Source organism: Ambystoma mexicanum, chromosome 6q, assembly GCF_040938575.1.
Source record: "Ambystoma mexicanum isolate Mex_15411 chromosome 6q, UKY_AmexF1_1, whole genome shotgun sequence".
Lineage (NCBI taxonomy): Eukaryota > Metazoa > Chordata > Amphibia > Caudata > Ambystomatidae > Ambystoma > Ambystoma mexicanum.
Window position 1 is genome coordinate 716,054,250 of NC_090937.1, and position 7,683 is coordinate 716,061,932.

The 7,683-nt window shown below is 43.7% G+C and overlaps 1 pseudogene; it reads right to left on the reverse strand.

Moving 5' to 3' along the window:
- Positions 1 to 257: 257 nt before the first annotated feature.
- LOC138517076 (U4 spliceosomal RNA) lies at positions 258 to 363 on the reverse strand (annotated as a pseudogene).
- Between the last annotated feature and the right edge of the window lie 7,320 nt (positions 364 to 7,683).

The window sequence follows — 7,683 nt, forward strand, 5'->3', positions numbered from 1 at the left end:
CAAATCCCTGTTTTACACGCAAATAATTCCATGAATCAGGGCCCTAGTCTCCAAATGCCTCTTCTTATCAGTATGCTTCCACATGGCAGTCACATACAGCACCATATGGACCCAGAGGGCAGGAGCTGCAGAATCACCACTGCCTGCAGGCCCTGCACAGTAGAAATAGAGGACCCAACAGCTGAAGCGTTCCTGGGAACAGCAGATTGCTTAGCAACCCCCAATGCATAGTTCTCCTCCAGAAGCTGAATGCACTGTTTTTTTGGTTTTTAAAATTAATTTGACTTGAGGAAAGTTTTCAATAAGCAATAACCGTGCCTCAGTGAACTCACATGAGCTACGATACAGCCACTGTGCAAAGCTAGCACTCTCCTCTACGCCCAGGGCACAATCGCTGTGGGCTGTGTAGGGGAGGCATGGTATCACAAGTATGACACTGACACAATAGGTACAATTTGTAAAACCTTTATTGAAGTTTTTGGGCTTGGAAAAACTCCTACTTTGCCCTATAACTAAGATGGAAGTAGTCTCGACCACCAAACGGTAAACAAAACAGTCCTAGTGGAGTACGTCAAATTAAAATGGCCAATGCAAACAAAACCTAATGCCTGCCCTATCTCTTGTACAAAAAAGTGTATAAAGGAGAAATGTATGCAAAGGAAAAATCAGTGTTCAAAATAATAAATGTGGCTGAATCAGCTCTCCTCCCGTTAGACCACACAGAGTAAGGCGGTCCTTTTAGGCAAGATGACGCACTCTGGCTCTGGGTTTCAACACAATAAACAGTTCCAAAATGTGGATTGAGGCCCGCCTGGCCTTCCACGTTAAAGTCTCCCTTTCTACTTCTAAATAATGTTTCAACAAAAAGTTCACAGAGGTCTCCCTCTGTTGGACTCAGACCTCTTCAAAACACAGTTCACGTGGGTCCCCCTGTGTCAGGCTCAGACCTTTCACAAACACAGTTCACGTGGATCCCCTCTGTCGGGCTCAGACATCACGCTGGTCCCCCTCTGTCGGGATCAGACCTTTCACAACAAAGTTCGACAACACTTGCAAAGGGGCTCCCTTCCCCAAGCTTATTACACTTTGGGGTGGGGGAGGGTCCCACAATTGGGCTCACACCGTTTTCAGATGTCGAATTATTTCGAATGTGTGTGGCTTTCTTTACAGACCTCGGCTGGACCACTTCGATTCAAAGTTCAATGTTCAGCGTTTCACTCTCCCCTTGTCTCAGGGTTAATTTAGCTTATTTCGCTTTTGCAGTTCATTCACTTTTATCGCTTCACAAAATGCATCGCTCACTGAGACTTTGAGTGGGCTTGGTCTTTTTCTCTCGCACTTTACTATAAGTACCCCGCACAGTGGTACTGTACAGTGGACCGCACCCCATGGAAAGAAATAAAAGCACAAAATCCCTATTTTGATCATTCAATTAAGCTAGCAGTGCCTACTCACCACCACAGAGACTACTTCCTTGGCCGTACCACTCCATTACTCAGTATTGCTGATCTTACAGCTGTCTTTACTTCAAAAGGTTCATTCAGAGGTCTGCCTTTCTTCACGTCTCATCCACATGCCTGCAGCCTTCACTTGCGAAATAATGTTATCACTTTAAACTTTCTTTAACACACACTGGTCCCTCAGGTTGCTTGCCAACTTAAAAGCTGTGTGAGTTTCTTGGTTTTACGATTTCTCATTCACGAATCAAGGTTAGTGCCACAAGCTTGGCCTCGCCTCCCCAACTCTGCCATTCACCCGGGAGGGTCGCTGGGGTCCTCGGAACTCAACGCAGCCTTCTGATGTGGGATGTGGCCTTCTCCACATTTCTTTCATGGCCTGCCAGAGACAACAACCTCCAGTAGGGAACTCTTGGGGTTTTCAACCCACTTCTCTCGTACATTGGTCCGTCGCTCTGCTCCAGCAGGTTTGCCTTCATCCCGGAAGCTCTGCTCGTACTCGTGTTCCACCTTGGTCAAAGTGTGTCCTTAGGTGCTGCTGTTTATCCGTGTGAGGAGAGCTAATTGGCATCAGGTGTAATCACTTGGAGTCAAGTGCCTGACTTTGCCTGACTGGATTTGCGGGGCCTGTCTAGTACGATGTATAAGAGTTAGTCTTGTTACTTTCAGTCACCCTCTTCCTCGGCCTACTGTTTGTCTAAAAAGGGGCAGAGTTGGGACCGCAGAGAATCCTAACAAATAGGATGGGTTAGATAAACAAAAAAGGGGGAATACAGCGTCCCACCATTGGCTAGATTACCCCCACTCCTCGAAGACCCCTCACCCAGGTGATCCTCCTGCACAGGTCCACCCCCAGGGACTGGATCCAAAGTCGATGGTCGTGCCTTGGCCGCCTGAGAGAGAGAGAGATCCCTGGGGACTAGCGGGTGAGACACCCTCTGGTTTCTCACAGCTATCGCATCCATACCAGGGATCCGCTCTGCAGGTTCAGCAGAGCGGTATCTGCCCCAGACAGGGAGGATTCCCTCGACCATCGCCCAATGCTACGTGGGGTGACAGGAGTCCCCTGGGCCCCAACCCCATGCTCAAGGAGGAGGGCCTGCACAGCATAGGATCCCCAGAGGCAACGCCATGAGCCTCACAGGGGACGTTCAACCCATGGATATGAAGAGTGTGCCCCCACGCCTGAAGTGCGGGGAATGGAAAGACCGCCCAAGGAATTTCCTGCCAGAGGCAAGATCCAGAGAAACTGTTGTGGGTGGGAGAGGCCCAGGGGTGGGGCTGAAAGAAAAAGCAAGAAAAGCGAAAAGCGGTTCCAGTGGGAGGATGACACCTCACTGTTTGGCACATGAAGAAGAGGGGCGTGGAGGTAATGCCAGTGCCCTTTAACTCTCAGCCATGATGCTTGCTACAGCTCAATACTTCTCACTCATGGAATAAACACGAGGTGGCGAGGGCAGAGAGGCTCATGATCCACAGAGTTCTAGGGCTCGTCACAGGTTAGTTTAGACTGCAGACGTAAGTTGGCGGATGGTTATGTGCAATGTGTGTAACTCAAGTGATGAGGAGCAGAATGGGGAGGTGGGAGAGACCTTAGCGTTGCTGGGTCCATCTCTCGGTCGGATGGCAGCAAGTGACTACCGTTGATACTAGTTCCCATCTGAGAAGCAGACCTTTGGTTGCTACAGCCATTTCTCAGATGGGAAATAGCTGCTTAATTCCCAATACCAGTAGGCTAGTTCCCATTAGAGAACTGGCCCTGTTTGCCCCCTAGTGGTCAAGACCTCCATAATAATGATTTCAGATAATTCTCGCTGATAATGCTAGTTCCCATTAGAGAAAGGGTCAATTTTGCCTCCCTAGAGGCCAGGTCCTGTATAATAATAGGTTTTAGAATATTCTCACTGAGAACACTAGTTCCCATTAGAGAAATGGCCCCTTTTGCCTCTAGTGGTTAAGTCCTGTATAATAATGGGGTTTAGATTATTCTCCCTGAGAATGTGTCAAATCCCATCAGAGAAAAGCACCAAGTTATATTTTCTAATGTGAAATAGCCAATTTCACTTAAAACTATTTTTCATTACGAGAAAGGCATACTTTTGTCATGTTCCCTTTACCACAGTTTGTTAAGTCAACTCTGATGGGAAATATTAGATCGTAAGGTAATTTTATTAATGTTAATATAAGCTTTTACAGATATAAACCACTCCCTGCTGCAGATAAGGATGCTTCTGTGCTTTCAAAAATGTGGCCAATTAACTTTTTTCCGAACAGACTTGTTCCCATTAGACAACAAGACCATGTGGTTATCCCAGGTTGGAGGTCTCTTTCTCTAATGGGAAATAGCTGCATCATTGTGAATAGGCTAGTTCCCATTAGGCAAGAGGACCTCTTGGGTTAGGGGTCAATTTCTCTAATGGGAATTAGCTGCTTCATTGTGAATAGGCTAGTTCCCATGAGATGAGAGGACCTGTGCGTCTCCTTGGGTTACTGGTCAGTTTCTCTAATGGGACATAGCTGCTTGATTGTGAATACACAGTTCTGATCCAGTGAGACCCAGCTGTGCCCAGCCATATTCAGGTTGTGCTACAGCAAAAGATAGCATTTCTCACTGAATGATAGGGTGTGTCAGGCAAAATCTGTGAAATCAAAAACAACTTTACTCCCAGCCGTACGGGAAAAAAGCCTCACTTGGCAACAAAATATCGCACCTTAACTCTCAAATGAAGCCCTATTCTTCTGTGCTATGTTAGTGTCAGTGGCCCTTTGCCCTGAACAGGGTGCTGGTATGAGAAATTGACTAGCAAAAGAAAACATTAACCATGCATAAAAATGGTTGCTTTTTGCAAACAAGAAAAATGTCTGTTTAAAAGTGTAATGTTGAATAAGGCCCTGTCCTTGCCTAGAAATGTAACGGTGGTATTGTTTGAAAACATATTTGGGATGTTTTATTTCAACAGACTTGCTTCTGATTCATAAAAAAAATAGGTACATAAATAAGTGCATTTACTGGGAAAGCCACAGAACAGGTTGCTTGGCTTCAAAGGACATTTGTTTGCTGGGAACAGGAGTTGACTTCCCCCAAAAGGGGCCACCCCCTTGGAAACTCTGAATGGACCAAGAGGAAGCATATCACACGCTCGTCAGACTTTGTGTCTGGGCTTGAGCCTGATACAATAGATTCAATGACACTTAGGTGTGAAATTGCAAATAACACCTCCACTCAACTTCAACTGGGGGCTTCACAGCCAACTCCAGAGCAGCCTTGGAGATTATGCCCTTATTTGGGAGACTATTTTAATTAATAAACTTTAAGACTGTTTTTTCTGCTATTGGACAACGCTGGAATGTAAAAGTTTAACATGTTTAAATGCAATTTTTGTGGCTTTAAATTAAGACGTGGTAGCCGTTTGCTAGCATGTTGGGGACGGAAATGACAGAAAATTGTATATTCTGAGGAAAGTGTATATGGGGCCACTTTGAAATTCAATACTAACAAGACTGTTTTTTCTGCTATTGGACAACGCTGGAATGTAAAAGTTTTACAGTTTAAATGCAATTTTTGTGGCTTTAAATTAAGACGTGGTAGCCGTTTGCTAGCATGTTGGGGACGGAAATGACAGAAAATTGTATATTCTGAGGAAAGTGTATATGGGGCCACTTTGAAATTCAATACTAACATGCCTTATGATAATATGTACACATGTATAAAGTTATAGAATTTTAGGTAAAATATTTCTCACTGAAAATGATGAAAAATTATTAGAAGGACAAAACAAAGTCCTACAAACTTGGGAGTGGGAGTATTATGCTCTGTGTGGTATATGCAATTTGCCTGTATGATTTGTGTAAGCGCCACAACTGTAAAAAGGTGCAATTTATGTCAGATCTGATTTTTGGCAAAAATGACTGGGGGTGAGTTTGTACCTCATAAAAACACACTCCATAAAACTCAATCCCCTCCTTCAGTTCAATCTGCCCCTAAGGAGGAGGCAACATAACATAGGCTGACCTATCCGATTCTTAGGCGTAGGTGTAGCTTAGTTCTGCCCAACAATAAATTCTGTGATGTCACTCGCCTTATAAAAGGTAGAGGCTCACAGAGACAAGGGACACTCTCTTCTGAATTTTCCAGCACCTGCGTATCCAGACAGTCCACATTCACTCTGCAAGATTCCAGATTCTACTGCCAAGCCAGAGAATAGTTGACCCTATCCAGGCAGAACCACCCTTCGAACTAAACTCCACAACAAAATCCCACTAACTCAGGGATAAGGGGGGAAAGATGTGGTACCCTTTTTGAGAGTATCCTGTGACCAGACTGGCTTTTTGCCCCACTACCTGCATGCTGCTGTGCCGTGACCAGACCTTTGCCCAGCTGTTTTCTGTTAGGAGAGCCCGCCACTGTGACCAATGACCAGATATTGCCACGCTGTCCAGAAACTCAGGTGGCTGTCCCAAAATTCCAAACTCAAGCGCTGATTGTGAGTATTACCCCATCCCATAGCAACACATAGCCTACCCCATCTGGATACCTTGTCTTTGTCCCACCTTCTAAGTAATCCCATCCCTACCCTGATAACTTGTTGAAGATAGTCTGAATCCTCTGTTTGTTCTGTTCCTTGATTTTCTAGTGTTAGCGCAATTCTTCCATTCATTTCTGTCTTGCATAAGTCCTTAGTCATATTTTGAATAATTTAATTAATTCCCACATAGAGCTGAACGCGGGGTGAAAACATTAACCTTGCAAATTAACCTTGGAGAGTACTGTGTCTTTCTTTAACACTCTAACCCTTAAATATAGTTTTTGTAAAATTGTCCCGTCCTTTTTAAACTGATTTTCTCTTTTAACTGCTTTTATTTTAAACCAGAATTTCCTTTCACCTTGAAAATCTCATCCAGTTATTCAGCTAGAGTCACTCTTTCACTTTTATATTATCCCTGTGAGGTGCATCTATCCCCCAGCATAAAAAATGCATTCCGATTCTGTCTATTTAACCCGTTTTTCAAATCGTTTTTGACATTTAAACCAGTGTAATTTAGCAAATGCAAATTATGTGCATGTGATTCTGACTGCACTGTGTTGTCACTTCAAAGTTGATTTTTGAATTATAGGCCCTTTGTTGGTACCTTGCCTTGTAGTTGCTAGTGTTATTACATCCCTGATACTATGATAACTCATATTTACCTCATTTATTCAACCGCAGATTTAAATTAATTATTTACCAATTTCGATTGTTATTTTTGCAATTGCAAAGCTTTTTCCTTGCTATCCACAAAATTCGATTAATAGGGGTTTGAGGGAGTATTGCAAGGGGAAATCATAACTTGGGTGCTATCTACCTGAACAGTAAACTTGCTCCTATTCATCTGTGCTTTGGATATGTTCTAGTAGAAGGTTAACTAAGTGTATTTCATCAGTTTACATTGTAATTATCACTCCATTGGTGATTGCTGCCCAATATTAAAATTGTGTTTTTCTTTAAATTTAAAATATATACATATTGTATTACCACCCACTGGCTTGGTTCATGGTCCATTGTGACCTGGGGTATTTGTAAAAGGGGGTGTGAGACAGGTTGGGTGCCAGCTCAATATGAATTCTAGGAAATAAAGAAAAAGTATTCTAATCCTAGGCTAAGGGCAAGAGTCCTGGTCCGGTGTGTGACGCCCAATTAGAATCCTTAACAGATTGGGAGCTCTTGCTGGGGATTGGGTAAGTGTTGCTACCCGTGGCAGCTTAACACAGTAGGCTAACCTTCAAGGTAGTGTTACTTTGTGTGGCTAGAAAGCTGTGTTACTCAGTAAAAAGTGCCTCCTCAAACATAGACCCCAAGTACCAGGCCTGTGTATAAAATTAAAGCTAAATCAACTCCAAACTAGACAAAAAGCAACAGAATACAGGTTACCTTTATACAAATAAATTAATAAAAAGACAACACTTTCCAAAATGACCACAGTAGAGATAAATATGGCCAGGGAGCACCATCTGCACAAATTATTTGTCAGAGGGGAATGGCAAGAGCAAGATGAGGCGGTCTGGCTAGAAGAGATGATGCAACAGGTCAGCGCCATAGACATGGACACATGGCAGGACGGTGGCCTGTTACATCAAGCTTTGAGCGAGTTGTACATGACTCTAAAAATTAAAGAGGAGCAGATTAAAATTGTCAGAATCACAGCCTACATGTATCTCTACATGGGAGTGATGCAGGCAAAACATGGA